At 49.6% G+C, this 15,249-nt stretch overlaps 1 protein-coding gene across 5 annotated transcripts in view; it reads left to right on the forward strand.

The window, feature by feature from the left end:
* Positions 1–15,249, forward strand: part of HTR1D (5-hydroxytryptamine receptor 1D) — a 121,974-nt gene that overhangs the window by 78,249 nt on the left and 28,476 nt on the right. For 4 of the 5 annotated variants that reach the window (XM_064172602.1, XM_064172604.1, XM_064172605.1 and 1 more), the window contains exon 1: positions 13,303–13,463. The exons of the other annotated variant lie outside the window; for it this stretch is intronic. The gene's annotated coding sequence lies outside the window, so the exon portion shown is untranslated. Of the gene's footprint in view, positions 1–13,302; positions 13,464–15,249 lie in introns of those variants that run through there. 5 annotated transcript variants of the gene reach the window in all.

Raw genomic sequence — 15,249 nt, forward strand, 5'->3', positions numbered from 1 at the left:
GCTATGATAGTGACCAAACGTCGCCTCCATGTAGGTGGCAGCACAAACCTAGGAATCTCCAGCATTGTACTCCTGGATTCTTCAACCATCTATGTTTATGCACCTGCTTGAATGCAAGCCAAGATTTCCAGAGCAAAGCACATCCTCTGCCCTGGAGCCAGCAGACCGTCACTATGTCATGTATTCTATCAAATGGTAAATGTGAACCACACCGGGGATAGGCTTGATACTCCAGCAGAGAGCTGGAGTGAGCCATGGAGGACTGCCAGCACTGCCCTGCAGCCATCATACAATCATAGAATGGTTTGGGATAGAGCTTAAGGATCCTCTAGTTCCAAATTCTACAGCTCCTATTAGACCAGATTTCTCAAGGCCTCATCCTACTTGGTTTCAAAGACTTCTAGTCATGAGATGGTCCTTATTTTCTCAGCAACAATGCCTGGGACTTGAGCAAGGGCTAAAAGGAAAATAAAGTTGCCACAACGACAGTGCCTTTCCCTGTTATGAGCCTGATGTAAATGGCAAGGAAGAAACTTCCTTCACAGAACTAAGCAAAGCACCAGTGGGTGCTCTGCAGAGCACAACACAGTGCTGAACTGAGCAGGAATAGCTTTGATGAGACCTGCAAGATTTTTTTCAGTATTTATTGTTATAGACTCCAGCTGATAGTGCCAAGGTTTGAGAACTGAGGACTTCTCTAATTGCATGGGGCTGCTCCAGAACACTCAGTGTGAGCCTAATTCCCATCACTCCACTGAATGAATGCTGACATTTTGCTAACTTAAAGGAATCAGAACATCATTAAACAGGATGTTTGGAAAGGTTGTAACAATGATTACCCATTATTTTCTAGACAGACAGTACTTTGGAACATGTACCTGGGAGACCTCTGACTGATCTCCCACCCCTGCTCTGACTATCCTGCTGTCCACCGCTGCTTCCAGACTCTCATGCTGGGCTTTTAAGTGCTGGAGTCAATTCAGGCTTCCTTTGCAGGTACTAGAAAGAAATGGGCACCACCTAAACCAGACTTCCAAGAGCTTCTAAAGAAGCTTCAGGCTTCTAAACCATGAGACAAAACTAAATTCTAGAGAGAGAGAGCCTGAGATGATTCGCTACTCTTTGCCTCTGCCAGGTCAGGCCTTCTGTATCACTTGAGACTATCCAGGCCAGAGTCAATGGCTCTCTGCTTTTTCCTGATCCCACCTTGCAGGCAGCTGGACACAGGCTGCATTGCCAGCTCACACCCACTGTATTTCATTGGCCCTTAGAATTTCACTTGTTATATGACATTGACCATTAATAGGAGAGAGGTGTAAGTGCAAGTTGTGACTTGTTAATTAGGTACTCAACCCATTGCTAATGCATGTTGGCTGTGGGTAAAGGCAAGAGACAAAAAGTGTCAGTACTTCAAAGCTGAGTGAAAACAGAGGGTGCGGAGAGAAGGGAAAGGTATTAAATGTTGCCAGTAATCACTACCCAATTATCACTGAAACAGTTTGTCTAAGGAGGTGGTGGAGGCTTCATCCCTGCAGATATTCAAGGTCAGACTTGATGGGACCCTGAGCAACCTACTCTAGTTGGATATGTCCTTGCTGCCTGCAGGGAGGTTGGACAAGACGACCTCTGAGGGTCTCTTCCTACCTGGTGTATTCTGTCATTCTATGAGATCTTACCAGAGGTCCTTGCCATCCACCTTCAGTGTAGCATCAGAGCACTCAAAATAGCTTAAAACAGCTTTAAATCAATAATTTGCATTTTCTTTTGTGACTCTTGGGGTCACAGTTCTTAAAGGAGAGAAGGTTCTAAAGCTCTAACAATGCAGAAGGACACAGCAGGCTTTTGAAATTGCTGAAGCAAGTGATCAAGTGTTGGGATGCAAATCTCTCACTTGAAGAAGGTCAGGTTGTATCCAAGCATCATTCCCGAGGCCAGGAAGACTGAATGTGGCCATTTGCATTGGGCGGTTCAAGGTAAAGAGTAGGTCTTTGGAGCATCCAGAAAGACTAGTAGGAATTTTCCATGGCAGGGTCAGAGCAAGGAGAAGGTCCTGGTCCTGGGCACAGGCAGTAACAGCTTGTCAGCCACCGAGAGCAGCAGGACTCTGCAGGGTGTGAGGAGCAACAGAAACAGCTTCAAGTACTGCAGCTGTGAGCTGGCAGATGAGCAGCTGCTGATCACAGGGTACCCCTTTTATCTTCCTGTTCTGCTCAGCTCTAACACTGCTCTCTTATAACAGTGGCATCAGCATTCCCAAGCACATCCTCGCTGAGCTTCCAAACAGCTGAGCTGATTTTCTGGATGTGCTCTTGGGACAAGGCTCAGGCTTCACAATACCAGTTTATAACCAGGGAAATCCAGCACACATAGAACTGAGCTGGAGCTGTCTGAGGGATGGGATCATCAGCTCAGACCCAGGAAAAACTGCCAACCAAATGTCTGAGGCCTGTGAGAGAAGAGTGGAAAACCTCACTGAGGTCTAGAAATAAAGCTCTGGAACCTGTGCTGGGCAATCTGCACACCTGAAGAGACTTTTGCCATGGAGGGTAGCAGAAGCCCTTAGCAAGCCTCCCTGTTGTGAAAGTTATAGTGTCTCACATTAATGCCAGGAGCATCGCAAAACCAAAACAGCCTTTCAGTGCCATGAGAAAGTCTCTCCCTAGTCGAGATAAAAGGTAAACAATGGCCACTGTTTGGGCTAGGGGGAATGGCAGTTCTCATGCCCGCTCCACACCTGATGTGGGCCGAGCTTGGGGTGGTCTTAGAAATTGTTTTGGTAAAAGTTCTCCAATTGTATGGATTGATTATAACTTTGTGCCAATCTGTAAGAATAACATAGAATAGCCTGGGCTGGAGGGTTACACCTCTTTTGAACATTATAAATGGTGTGCCTGCCTGGATCGGGAGCTTGCTGGTACCTGCTCCTACCTGCTCGCTCGCTAGCCTGCCTGTCTGCCTCGCTCCTGCCCCGGTGACCTCTCGTTCCTGATCGGCCCTGCCCGACGAGGGGCCCGCAGAGGCCTGAAGCTGCTTGGGCCCGATCCTGACCAACAAAGGGACACCGCCCAAACTTCGAATCCTGCTAATCTGAACCACTGAATCGTGAGTAAACCAAAGAAAGAACTCCTCACCTAAAGACTGAGTAACTTTAAAGACTCAAAAGAACTCTAAAGAAATCACAGACTCTCCTTTATCTGCTATTTTCTGCAATGTTATTCTACAACTTCAAACCTAAAAGAACTCACGTGGGGAATTTAGTTCGGGAGGGGATCTCCGTGTTTGAGCAGTAAATCACTTGAACTATACAAGTGAGCCATCGCGTATTTTCCCCACAACCTCCCAAACTACCTTCCGTGACACCTTTCTGGTGACATATGAGGCACAGGGATCACAAATGTGTGTGCACTGCCAGGGATCTTCTGGGGTCGCAAAGACACAGTGGCATGGCTCACACTACTGGAATGCTGTAATGGATGGAGAGAAGCCCTGCAGGGAGGACAGGGCAGAGTGGAGAGAAGAGGGCTGCACCTTCTGGGAGAGCATCTGCTTTGTGCTGAAAAAAAACATCCAAAACATGAGGAAAATGGGTGTTGTTTGATGAGGGTTTCCACAGGCTTTAAAGGAGCAGGAAACTCTGATGTCATTAACCACTCAAGTGTGCTGCAAACTTCTCAGTCTGATAGGCTGGACCCTGCCACAAGTGAGCCATCGCATATTTTCCCCTAATCCTCCCAAACTACCTTCTGTGACAAGGAGCTGTGGGCTCCTGATCCTTCTGTTGAAGCTCAGCTGGACCAGGCCCAGCAGATTAGGATCTGTTCAGTGGGAGGGGCAGCAGCCTCCAGCAGTGGAGGCCAGTCCTGTCTGTTCTACTTTATGAATCTAGATTCAAACTGATCAGACAGGCTTTATCTCCTCCCTGGTTCAATTTTCTTTCTCCAGTGTTGACAGGTTTTAGCTCAGCACAGGGGTTTTTCTTTTCACTGTTCACAATGCAAGAAAAGAGAAGCAAACAAAGCAAAAATCTATTCAAAATTTAGGAAATAATAAACCAAAACCCAACAAGCAACTAACCAAAAAATCCAAACAAGCTATATACAGAAACCCAAATGCTCACAAATTTTGGAAGATATCCTGGGGCAAGTGAAAATGCAGTTTTTACAGATGCACTTCTGTACATTTGTACTTTTAAAAATGGGAATTACCTTAAGGTTGTTCCCTGAGTATTATTTTCCATGTCTGGTTCCTATACACTGGCAAATGATGTCTTATTCCTCGTCCTTACACACTTTCTCTTGACTAAAACCACCAAGGCCAGATGCTTCTAGATGAATCATGATCTTTCATTCCCAGGCTGATTCCTCTCCTTTTTTTTCTGCTTCAGATTCATGCCCCTGAAACAATTAAATGTGCAGTTTTGAAGCACACATTAGAGATATCATCACCAATTTGGTCACCTCAGTCTCCTTTCTCTATGTCCACAGAACCATCTTGCCCATTGTGCTGTTGGAGGAATGCCCTCCCCTGGGATGTGCTGGTGGGACCACTGGGATGGTAGTTTACCATCCACAGGGAAGTAGCAGTCCCTCCCCACACACATGCCCTTTTTCATCCCCTGCTGTCATGGCAAATGGCAGACTGTGAGTCTACCTCCTCCTGAGACTCCAGCAATTTTCAGATCTTAGCTGGGTGAGGCTTTAAGTGACCTGAGATCTTCCAGGCTGGCCCAGCTTTGAGCAGGAGGTTGGACTTGAGACATCCAGGGACACCTTCCCTTATTCTGTTGTTGACTTGTGTGTCCTTGCACAGGGTCCATTTCAGAGACTCTGACAGAGCTGCAATGCCACCACGACAGAGGACACGTCCTCTGTTTGCCTGTGTGCCTTGCCACGCTGCCTGGCATGGTCTGGTGTGCTGGAGCTTTTTATGGGAGAGCAATGGAACTCTCACTTCCCATGGACTCATTGTTCTCACAGCTTTGCATGTTGGAGCTTCTCTCAGCAAAGTAAATGGTTAGGGACACAACAGGAGCTGGCAGGTCCTGAAAACAAAATCTGGTGTGTTGTGCTTCAGAGATGAACATTTTCTCTTGCTCTTTTCTTCACACTCTTAATTTCCCAGCAGTCTGTAAGGCAGGAGGAGGATGGCAAATAAACGCAGACTTAGCAGTTTTAATCAAGAATACAAATGTTTGTCCAACAGCATAAAAGCAGCAGCCCAGCTGAAGTGCATGCACACTAATGCACGCAGTATGGGTCACAAACAAGAGGAGCTGGAAGCCATGGTGCTGGAGGCAAACGATGGTGTTGTCGCCACCACAGACACGTGGTGGGAAGGCTCACATGATTGGAGTGCTGTGATCAATGGCTACAGACTCTTCAGGAGAGACAAGCAAGAGAGAAAGGGTGGGGGAGTAGCTCTGTATATTAGGGATGCTCTGGATGTCATGGAGGTAGAAATCAAGGATGATCAAGTTGAGTCTTTATGGGGGAGAATTAAGGGGAAGGCCAACAAGGCTGATATCCTGGTTGGAGTCTGTTATAGATCACCCAACCAGGAAGAAGAGGTTGATTTATTACTCTTTCAACAACTGGAGGCTGCCTCAAGATCACCTGCCCTTGTTCTGGTGGGCAACTTTAACCTACCAGACACCTGCTGGGACTTAAACACTGCAGAGAAGAAGCAGTCTAGAAGGTTTCTAGAGTGTGTGGAAGACAACCTCTTATCCCAGCTGTTACATGAGCCTACCAGGGGGGCAGCCCTGCTTGACCTGCTGCTCACAAATAGAGAGGGGCTGGTAGGGGATGTGGTGGTTGGAGGCTGCCTGGGGTCCAGTGACCATGAAATGATAGAGTGAAACCAGGAGGGGCATCAACAGAACCTCCACACTGGACTGCCCAAGGGCAGACTTCAGCCTATTTAAGGAACTAACTCAGACAGTTCTGTGGCAAAGAGCCCTTAAAAACAAAGGGGTCCAGGAAGGTTGGAGCTGCTTCAAGAAAGAACTCCTGAAGGCACAGGAGCAGCTGTGCCATTGAGCCGGCAGACGAGCCAAGGAGGGAGGCAGCCAGACTGGATGGGCAGGGAGCTGCTGAGGGAATTAAAGACAAAACAGAGTGTATCACCTTTGGAAAAGAGGGGAGGTGTCCCAGAAGAGTTCAAGGATGTTGCTAGGTGTTGTTGAGGAAAAATTAGAGAGGCAAAAGCCAACTTGGAGCTCAGGCTGGCCACGGCTGTCAAGGAAAATAAAAAGTGTTTCTTTAAATATCTGAATGGCAGAGAAGGGCCAAGGACAAGCTCCAGTCCTTGTTAGATAGAGAGGGGAACAGAGTGACAAAGGATGAGGAAAAGGCAGAGGTGCTTAACACTTTCTTTGCCTCAATCTTCACTAGTGGGACAGGTTGTCTCCAGCACAGCTGGACTCCTGAAGTGGTGGATGGAGTCAGGGACCAGTATAGTCCTCCTCTAATCCATGAGGAAGCAGTAAGGGACCTGCTGAGACACTTGAATCCTCACAATTCCATGGGACCGGATGGGATCCACCCTAGGGTGCTGAGAGAGCTGGAGCTGAGCTGGACAAGCCACTCTCCATCATTTATCAGCAGTCCTGGCTCACTGCAGAGGTCCCTGAAGACTGGAAGCTGGCCAATGTGATATCCATCCACAAGAAGGGTCGTAAGGAGGAGCCAGAAGACTACAGACCTGTCAGCCTGCCCTCAGTGCCAGGCAAGGTGATGGAACAGGTCATCTTGGGTGCCATCACAAAGCACCTACAGGATGGCCAAGGGATCAGGCCCAGCCAGCATGGGTTTAGGAAGGACAGGTCCTGTCTCACCAACCTGATCTCCTTTTATGATCAGGTTACCCGCCTGGTGAATGTGGGGCAGGCTGTGGATGGAGTCTACCTGGACTTGAGCAAAGCCTTTGACACTGTCTGCCACAGGAAGCTCCTGGCCAAGCTGGCAGCTCATGGCTTGGAGAGATTCACTGTGTGCTGGGTCAGGAACTGGCTGGATGGCAGAGCCCAGAGAGTGGGGGTGATTGGTGCCACATGCAGTTGGCAGCTGTCACCGGTGGTGTGTCCCAAGGATCAGTGCTGGGCCCAGTCCTGTTCAATATCTTTATTGATGATCTGGAGGAGGGGATTGAGTCCAGCATCAGAGCAGGTCTTGATCTGCTAGAAGGCAGGAGAGCTCTGCAGAGGGAACTGGACAGGCTGCATGGGTGGGCAGAGGCCAATGGGATGAGATTGAACAAGGCCAAGTGCAGGGTTCTGCACTTTGGCCACAACAACTCCAAGCAGTGCTACAGGCTGGGGACTGAGTGGCTGGAGAGCAGCCAGGAAGAAAGGGACCTGGGGGTACTGCTAGATAGTAGGCTGAAGATGAGCCAGCAGTGTGCCCAGGTGGCCAAGAGAGCCAATGGCATCCTGGCCTGCATCAGGAACAGTGTGGCCAGTAGGACAAGGGAGGTTCTTGTGCCCCTGTACTCAGCACTGCTCAGGCCACACCTTGAGTGCTGTGTCCAGTTCTGGGCCCCTCAATTCAAGAGAGATGTTGAGGTGCTGGAAGGTGTCCAGCGAAGGGTGACAAAGCTGGTGAGAGGCCTGGAACACAGAGCCTATGAGGAGAGGCTGAGGGAGCTGGGGTTGTGCAGCCTGGAGAAGAGGAGGCTCAGGGGTGACTTCATTGCTGTCTACAACTACCTGAAGGGAGGCTGTAGCCAGGTGGGGTTGGGCTCTTCTCCCAGACAACCAGCAACAGAACAAGGGGACACAGCCTCAAGTTGTGCCAGGGGAAGTACAGGCTGGATGTTAGGAGGAAGTTCTGCATAGAGAGAGTGATTGGCATTGGAATGGGCTGCCCAGGGAGGTGGTGGATGAGGCACTGTGCCTGGAGGTGTGCAAGCAATGCCTGGATGAGGCACTTAGTGCCATGGTCTGGTTGACTGGATAGGGCTGGGGGATAGGTTGGACTGGATGATCCGTGGGTCCCGAGAAGAGAAAACAAAAGAGCAGTCTATTGTTGTATGATAATGTGGCCAGAGGAACGAATATGTTTGGGTCCTTTGGGGACTGGGCTTGTCAAGCCCTGGCAGTGTTTGAGCAACAAGGAACCACTCAGCCCGAAGGGGGTTGGATATGCTGACCTCTGGAAGCAATCAGCGGAAAGAGAAGTTAAGTAGGGGACAGAGGGGAGAAAGAGGAGTGGGAGCCCTTAGACAACTCACCACCCCCGTATGTGGTTCCCTCTCTTTGCCGCGGTGTCCGCCTCGGCCCTGCCCCTTCCCCCTTGCCTCAGCCGCGCCAGGCCCCCCCCGCTCTGGCCGCGGCGCTGGCCGTAAAGGAAGCGTTCCCCGCGGACAGAAAATAAACAAAGCCTCTGGGGAACAGTAAGGCCAAAAGAATCCCCCACAGATTGGTTAGAAAGATTAAGAAAAAGTTTATAGATGTACTCTGGCAAAGATCCAGTTTCACCTGCTGGAGTGACCCTCTTGAGAACACAGTTTGTGGCCAATACTGGGGGGGGACATTAGAAGGAAATTAGAGCGACTAGAAGCCTGGCGAGGCAGGGGCTGGAGGATCCTTTGGGAGAAGCCCAGAAGGGACGTGCAGAAGAACAGAAAGCAAAGGCTAAGATCTCTGTAGCAGCAGTAGGGAAGTACAAGCTACAACTAAAGAGCTAAAAGGGGCCCAAGGGGCCTCTGGAGAATCAGGACTCGAAAGAAGGAGAACCTCCTGTGTGTTACCGTTCAATATTGTCCAAAAAGACACAGGATGAAAAATGATCCAAGGAAGAGTAGGGGTGCCAGGGGCTCTGCCTCCTGGGGACCCCGGGACATCGAGAGCCCTTGATAAAATTGTTAGTAGGTCCCCAGAGGTTAGAAGTGGAGTTTTTAATTGACACAGGAGCAGAAAGAACAACTGTTAAGAGCATTCCTAAGGGAATTGAGAAGGGAAAGAGAACCTTAACCACAACAGGGGCAGAAAAGGGAACCTTTTAAGGTCCCCATATTAGAAAATGTAGAAATTGAAACTGCTAAAAGAATAGAATTGGATGACCTGTTATGGCTACCTGAAATAGAACATAACCTCTTGGGAAGGGACTGGAGCCAGAGATAGACTGGCTCCTGAAACAGGGCTTACTGAACCCTGTATGTCCCCCCATAATGCCCCCATTTTACCTGTGAAGAAGCAAGCCAGATGGAACATACAGGCTTGTACAAGGCCTGAGAGCAGTGAACCAGAGAACACAGACAAAGCTCCCTGTAGTCCCTAATCCATATACCCTGGTGAGCTGCTTGTCTCCGGAATACCAATGGTACAGTGCTATAGATCTGAAGGATGCATTTTGGGCCTGCCCATTAGACAAAGCATCCCGAGGTTATTTTGCTTTTGAATGGGAGGATCCAGAAACCAGGAGGAAGCAGCAGCTGAGGAGCACTCTGCTACCCCAAGGGTCCACAGAGTCACCTAACTTATTTGGACAAGCTCTGGAAAAGATATTGGAAAAGGTAGATTTAAATCCAGAGATAAAATTATTGCAATATGAGGGTGATTTATTGCTTGCTGAGAAATATGAATCAATAGTCAACGAAAACAGAAACTGTTGAACTATTTAGCCCAGAATGGACTCAAAGTATCTAAAGGAAAACTCCAGTATGCAAAGCAGGAAGTAAAATACTTGGGACACTGTCTGGAGAAAGGAGAAAAAAGGTTAGAAACCTTTCCTTCTATTTGTAAATGTGAGTGAATAAAAGGGCATATGGAGTGTGGGTCCAGGGCTGGGCTGGAAGGAAGAAACCAGTAGCATCCTGTTCCAAATGATTATCCCCTGTCAGCAGAGGGTGGCCTGCCTGTGTACAGTCTATAGTGGCCACAGCTTTGTTAGTAGAAGAGGTCAGAAAGATAACTTTTAATCCCCCTCTCAAGGTATTTACCCTGCATAATGAAAGGGGAATTCTACAACAAAAAGCAGAAAAGTGGTTAACAGGTAGCAGAATGCTTAAATATGAGGCAATGCTCATAGATTCCCCTCAATTAGAATTAGGTGTTATGGGGGTCCGAAACCCAGCTCAACTGGGGGAACTCCCAATTTGGGGAACCAAGTTCAAAGTTAGCATGATTGTCTTAAAGTGACAGAACTGGGAGGTGAAGGTGAGGCCTGATGTAAAGGATTATGAGATCAGAGAAGGGGAAAAATTATTTATAGATGGATCTTCAAGAGCGATAGAAGTACAACGAAAACTGAGATATGAGATTGTGGGAATGGACTTAGAGGTTAAGGAATCAGGACCCCTGAGCCCTGGGTGGTTGGCTCAGGCTTGTGAATTGTATGCTTTATGTAGAGCATTGGAACTTCTAGAAGGAAAAGTGGGAACAATATACACGGACTCCATTTTGCCTTTGGAGTAGTACATACCTTTGGAAAAATCTGGGAAGAAAGGGGAATAGTTAACACACAAGGAAAAGATGTCACAAAATGGGCTTGAGCGTCTGTCCAGACATGTTTACCTGACTGTCAGTGTGGGACGTGAACAAAGCAGGGGTGTGCCAGAGCTCACTGAGCAAGGCTAGGGACGGGCAGTAACGGAAAGCGCCACGAGCAGGGCAGATAAGAAACCGTGAAGCACACGACCGAGTCACAAAGACACTCGAGGAAGACTCATTACTTCAGCCTCACGACCACCAGAGAGACCCCCAGGAGGATTAGCAGGCATGTGCAGCAGTTCCAGGAAAAGCCACAACCTCCTCGGGAAGGGTTTGAATATGCATTGAGCTGCTCTGTGAATGTGTATGTGAGCGGGAAACAGAACTGCAGCCGCCTGCGTACAGCGCGCAGCTGCGCAGCTAAACTGCCCTGCAGCCAGCGCTGCCTCTTGCTTGCCAAAATAAAACTCCTGAGACTTATCTCTAAGTTTTTGGTGGCTCAGTTTTAACATATCTGTGCCCTTCACCCCTCCCATGTCCTTGGGCCCCAAGGCTCAAGCCGCATCATAACCTGGGTTCAGACTGCTGAGAAAATTATTAAGCTGTAAGAATCAGTAGTGTGAAATTCTTAAGTCTTCACACATGGCAGGAAACAGAATTAGAGTAGGACTGCTGAGATGGGATCAATTTGAAAATAGAAAATGGAATCAGCCAAGTGAAAGTCAAACAATGTGATGTGAAGAAGAAATTCCCTAAGAGCTGCATGTGAAGCCCAGATCTTCTCCAAAGGACTTGCCTCAGACAGTACCAAGTGCAAATGTACCTGAGCAGCACTGATGTACAGCTACAACTGAATCAGTCCACAGACAGAGCATCATCACCACGCTCCTTGCCACACCATCACCCTTGCCGATCCCACTGTGGGTTCTTTTCCTAGTGTTAAACCAAAGAGAAGACTTGTTCCAAACCCTCCTTTATCTGTGTATCTCCCCCTCTTTCTGTTGCACATTCACACCAGCTCTGGGCATGAGCACAAATTCTGTCTGTGCACCCATCCCTGTTTCTCCTCCCCTCCAAAAAAAAAAAAAGAGAAAAACTAAAAAAGAGGGAAGGTTAACCTGTCTCAAGAAAGAAGGGTTGCATTATTTTTCTAAGCAGGACACGTAGCACAGGATATTAACTACAACACTGATTCTGACCTTACAAAGCATGAGTGAAATGAACTGTAGCTGTTATTGGGAAAGAGACTGGATGAGAAAAGCTAGAGAGAGAAGAACTTACTTATCTATTTAAATAGACAAATTTGCATCCTAAAATTCTCTTCCATTCAGCCTAAAGAAATGCACTAGAAACTTCATTTTCATGCATGGAATTAATATTTCTGAAGAATATCCAGCACCTGTGAAGCCCTGGCATGGCACAACGGTGACTTTACAGCAAAAGTTCCTCCTGTGCTGTAAAGAAACTGGCCTCTGCCTATGGAGGTGAATTCTTAATTCCGCTGGCATGGCTGCCTTGGGTGGCCACAGACCTCAGATCACCCTGAATTTTCTGCTGCAAAGCTCTGCAAGATTCCCTCAAGTATCTCTTGCCCCAAAGGTGGAATTCATTGCTCAGCTGAAGGCAGAAAACTGCTTACCTCTTTCCTTGCACATTGTATCACACCACACACACTTCCACCCACGAAACAACATCTACAGTGTTTGGAAGGAAAATAAACTGGGAAGTATCTTCTCTAGACCTTCAAAGAACATCTATCGTAGCTACACTTGCCCCAGTCAATTTCTAGGAAATACTGGAGGCTCGGAAGATTCACCACATGTGCTCTCCGAGCCTGGACACAAAGCAATGCTGCCGGGAATTACTGTAATCATTTTGGCACAAGTCACACCATGATGGGCATTTTGCAAAGCCATTTCCTTCTCAGTCTTACGTGAGGCTGTGGCTTTGTGACTTGACACCCAGCCTCTTTGGGTTTAAAAACATATTCTAAATGCTAAATCGTACTGTAGAATAAATGAAATGCTGCTATTCCTGTCCCCATGTGAGGTACTGGAGGTTGGGATCCTTTAAAACGCTGAGTGTGTGTGTGATGTTTCTTCAGAACCTGAGCTCAGGATCAGGCTGAGTCACAAACCCTTTCGAGTGCTAATGGATTTCAACCAGCTACACAGAGACAGCATGGTGCAGACAGCAGAGCCTGCCTATCAGCAGTAGTAAGTCTTCAGAAATCATGAGATTATCTGCTTTTTTGAAAGTAAACCAATATGTAAATTATCTGCCTGAGGGAAATGGAGACAGCTGGTTGGCAATGGCTGATCTGAAATCCATTTAAGGCCAAGTGATTCTGCATAGGGGCTGTGACTTTCATGCTCTTTTGAGACTTCGGCTCCACTTTATTTGCCTTTATATAAATGTTTTGTCTAGCATGAAAAAAGTCATTGCTTCTCCCCCCAAACTCTAGCTTCTATTTCTCATTAGCGATTGAAAACAGTTAGAACCCACTAACTACACTAACTAATCACCCCAAGGATCTGGGATGAAAGCTCTGGGTGTCCCAGAGGTCTGCGCTGCTGGAGGGGCTGCGAGCCCCAGGCAGCAGCCTGGTCTGGGCCGTGCCTCGAAGCTCTGAGCCTGCACCTCCCGGCCATAGGTGGTGCCTCTTGCAACCTTCCAGGGCATCGCCGCTATCTCCATGAGTTAGGTTTGTGCAAATCCCCTGGAACAACGCGAGGGGCCTTGGCACTGCGGCTGGCCGGAGCAATGTTTCGCTGCTCCAGGGACCAAGGCTGGCGCGGCGCGGGCCGGTGCTAGGAGCACCCAGGGGGAGGGGGCAAACCCCACCCCGAGAGCTCCGCACTCTGGCTCCCGCCTGCGGACCCTCGCGGCCCCGGCCCAGCCCCCATCGCGGAGCGGGACGGCGAAGTGAAGCGGTACCGAGCGGAACGCGCGGTGGTGGCGCAGGAGAGCCCAGCCCTGGCTGCCGGTATCTAGGGCGGGCGCTGGCACAGCCGGGCGGCAGCGGGGACGGCAGGTGAGTGCTGGCTGCTGGGGCGATGCCGGGGCAATGCCGGGGCAATGCCGGGGCAATGCCGGGGCGATGCCGGGCGATGCGGAGGCGATGCCGGGCGATGCGGAGGCGATGCCGGGGAGGCGCCGGGCGCTGCCTCCGCACCGACGGCTCGGGGTTCCTCCCCCATTTAGCCTGACTGGGCCGGCGACGACTGCGAGGCCCTGGCTGAAGTTGGGTCCTACGGCACGGCAGAAACCCAACGAGCTGTCCGCGTTGCCGGTACCTTGGCCCCGCCGGGCACGGAGTGGCTCTCGGGGCTTCCCCGCGAGCACCTCGACACGGCGGCCGCGGCTGGACCGTGCCCCGGCGGTGCCGGGGACAAGTCGAACGCCACGCCGGGACGCGCCGCTGGAGGCCGGTGTCAGTGCGGGAGAGGGGCGCGGAGTGGGGCTGGGGGCAGGACGTGGAGCCGGGGCCTAAGGCAGCATCACTCCGGCTCGGTGGGCGCTGGCGAAGGAAGCGAGCAGAGCTCTCGGACCAGCGCCGCCTTCCCGAGGCTCGGCTGAGTGCGGAGAGCGGGACTCGGGAGGTGCCGGGCGCGTTTGGGGGTTGCCTGGAAGGAGGAACCCCACAGCCGGGTTCGAATTTGTGAAGGATACTGCAAGTCTCGTCCTCGGCCGCAAGGCGACACCGGGCACATGAAGGGAGCACTTCAACAGTGCCGTTCAGTCTGGATCGTCCTGGGGAAACTTTGGGTGACAGCGGCTCTGAGCTGTGTCCTGTGACTGCCGGCTCAGCGTTACCCTGGTGCGTGTACCACGAGTGACACAGCTGCCTGGCCTCTTCCTTCCCTCCTTCAGCTATGATAGTGACCAAACGTCGCCTCCATGTAGGTGGCAGCACAAACCTAGGAATCTCCAGCATTGTACTCCTGGATTCTTCAACCATCTATGTTTATGCACCTGCTTGAATGCAAGCCAAGATTTCCAGAGCAAAGCACATCCTCTGCCCTGGAGCCAGCAGACCGTCACTATGTCATGTATTCTATCAAATGGTAAATGTGAACCACACCGGGGATAGGCTTGATACTCCAGCAGAGAGCTGGAGTGAGCCATGGAGGACTGCCAGCACTGCCCTGCAGCCATCATACAATCATAGAATGGTTTGGGATAGAGCTTAAGGATCCTCTAGTTCCAAATTCTACAGCTCCTATTAGACCAGATTTCTCAAGGCCTCATCCTACTTGGTTTCAAAGACTTCTAGTCATGAGATGGTCCTTATTTTCTCAGCAACAATGCCTGGGACTTGAGCAAGGGCTAAAAGGAAAATAAAGTTGCCACAACGACAGTGCCTTTCCCTGTTATGAGCCTGATGTAAATGGCAAGGAAGAAACTTCCTTCACAGAACTAAGCAAAGCACCAGTGGGTGCTCTGCAGAGCACAACACAGTGCTGAACTGAGCAGGAATAGCTTTGATGAGACCTGCAAGATTTTTTTCAGTATTTATTGTTATAGACTCCAGCTGATAGTGCCAAGGTTTGAGAACTGAGGACTTCTCTAATTGCATGGGGCTGCTCCAGAACACTCAGTGTGAGCCTAATTCCCATCACTCCACTGAATGAATGCTGACATTTTGCTAACTTAAAGGAATCAGAACATCATTAAACAGGATGTTTGGAAAGGTTGTAACAATGATTACCCATTATTTTCTAGACAGACAGTACTTTGGAACATGTACCTGGGAGACCTCTGACTGATCTCCCACCCCTGCTCTGACTATCCTGCTGTCCACCGCTGCTTCCAGACTC

Source organism: Pogoniulus pusillus, chromosome 37, assembly GCF_015220805.1.
Source record: "Pogoniulus pusillus isolate bPogPus1 chromosome 37, bPogPus1.pri, whole genome shotgun sequence".
Lineage (NCBI taxonomy): Eukaryota > Metazoa > Chordata > Aves > Piciformes > Lybiidae > Pogoniulus > Pogoniulus pusillus.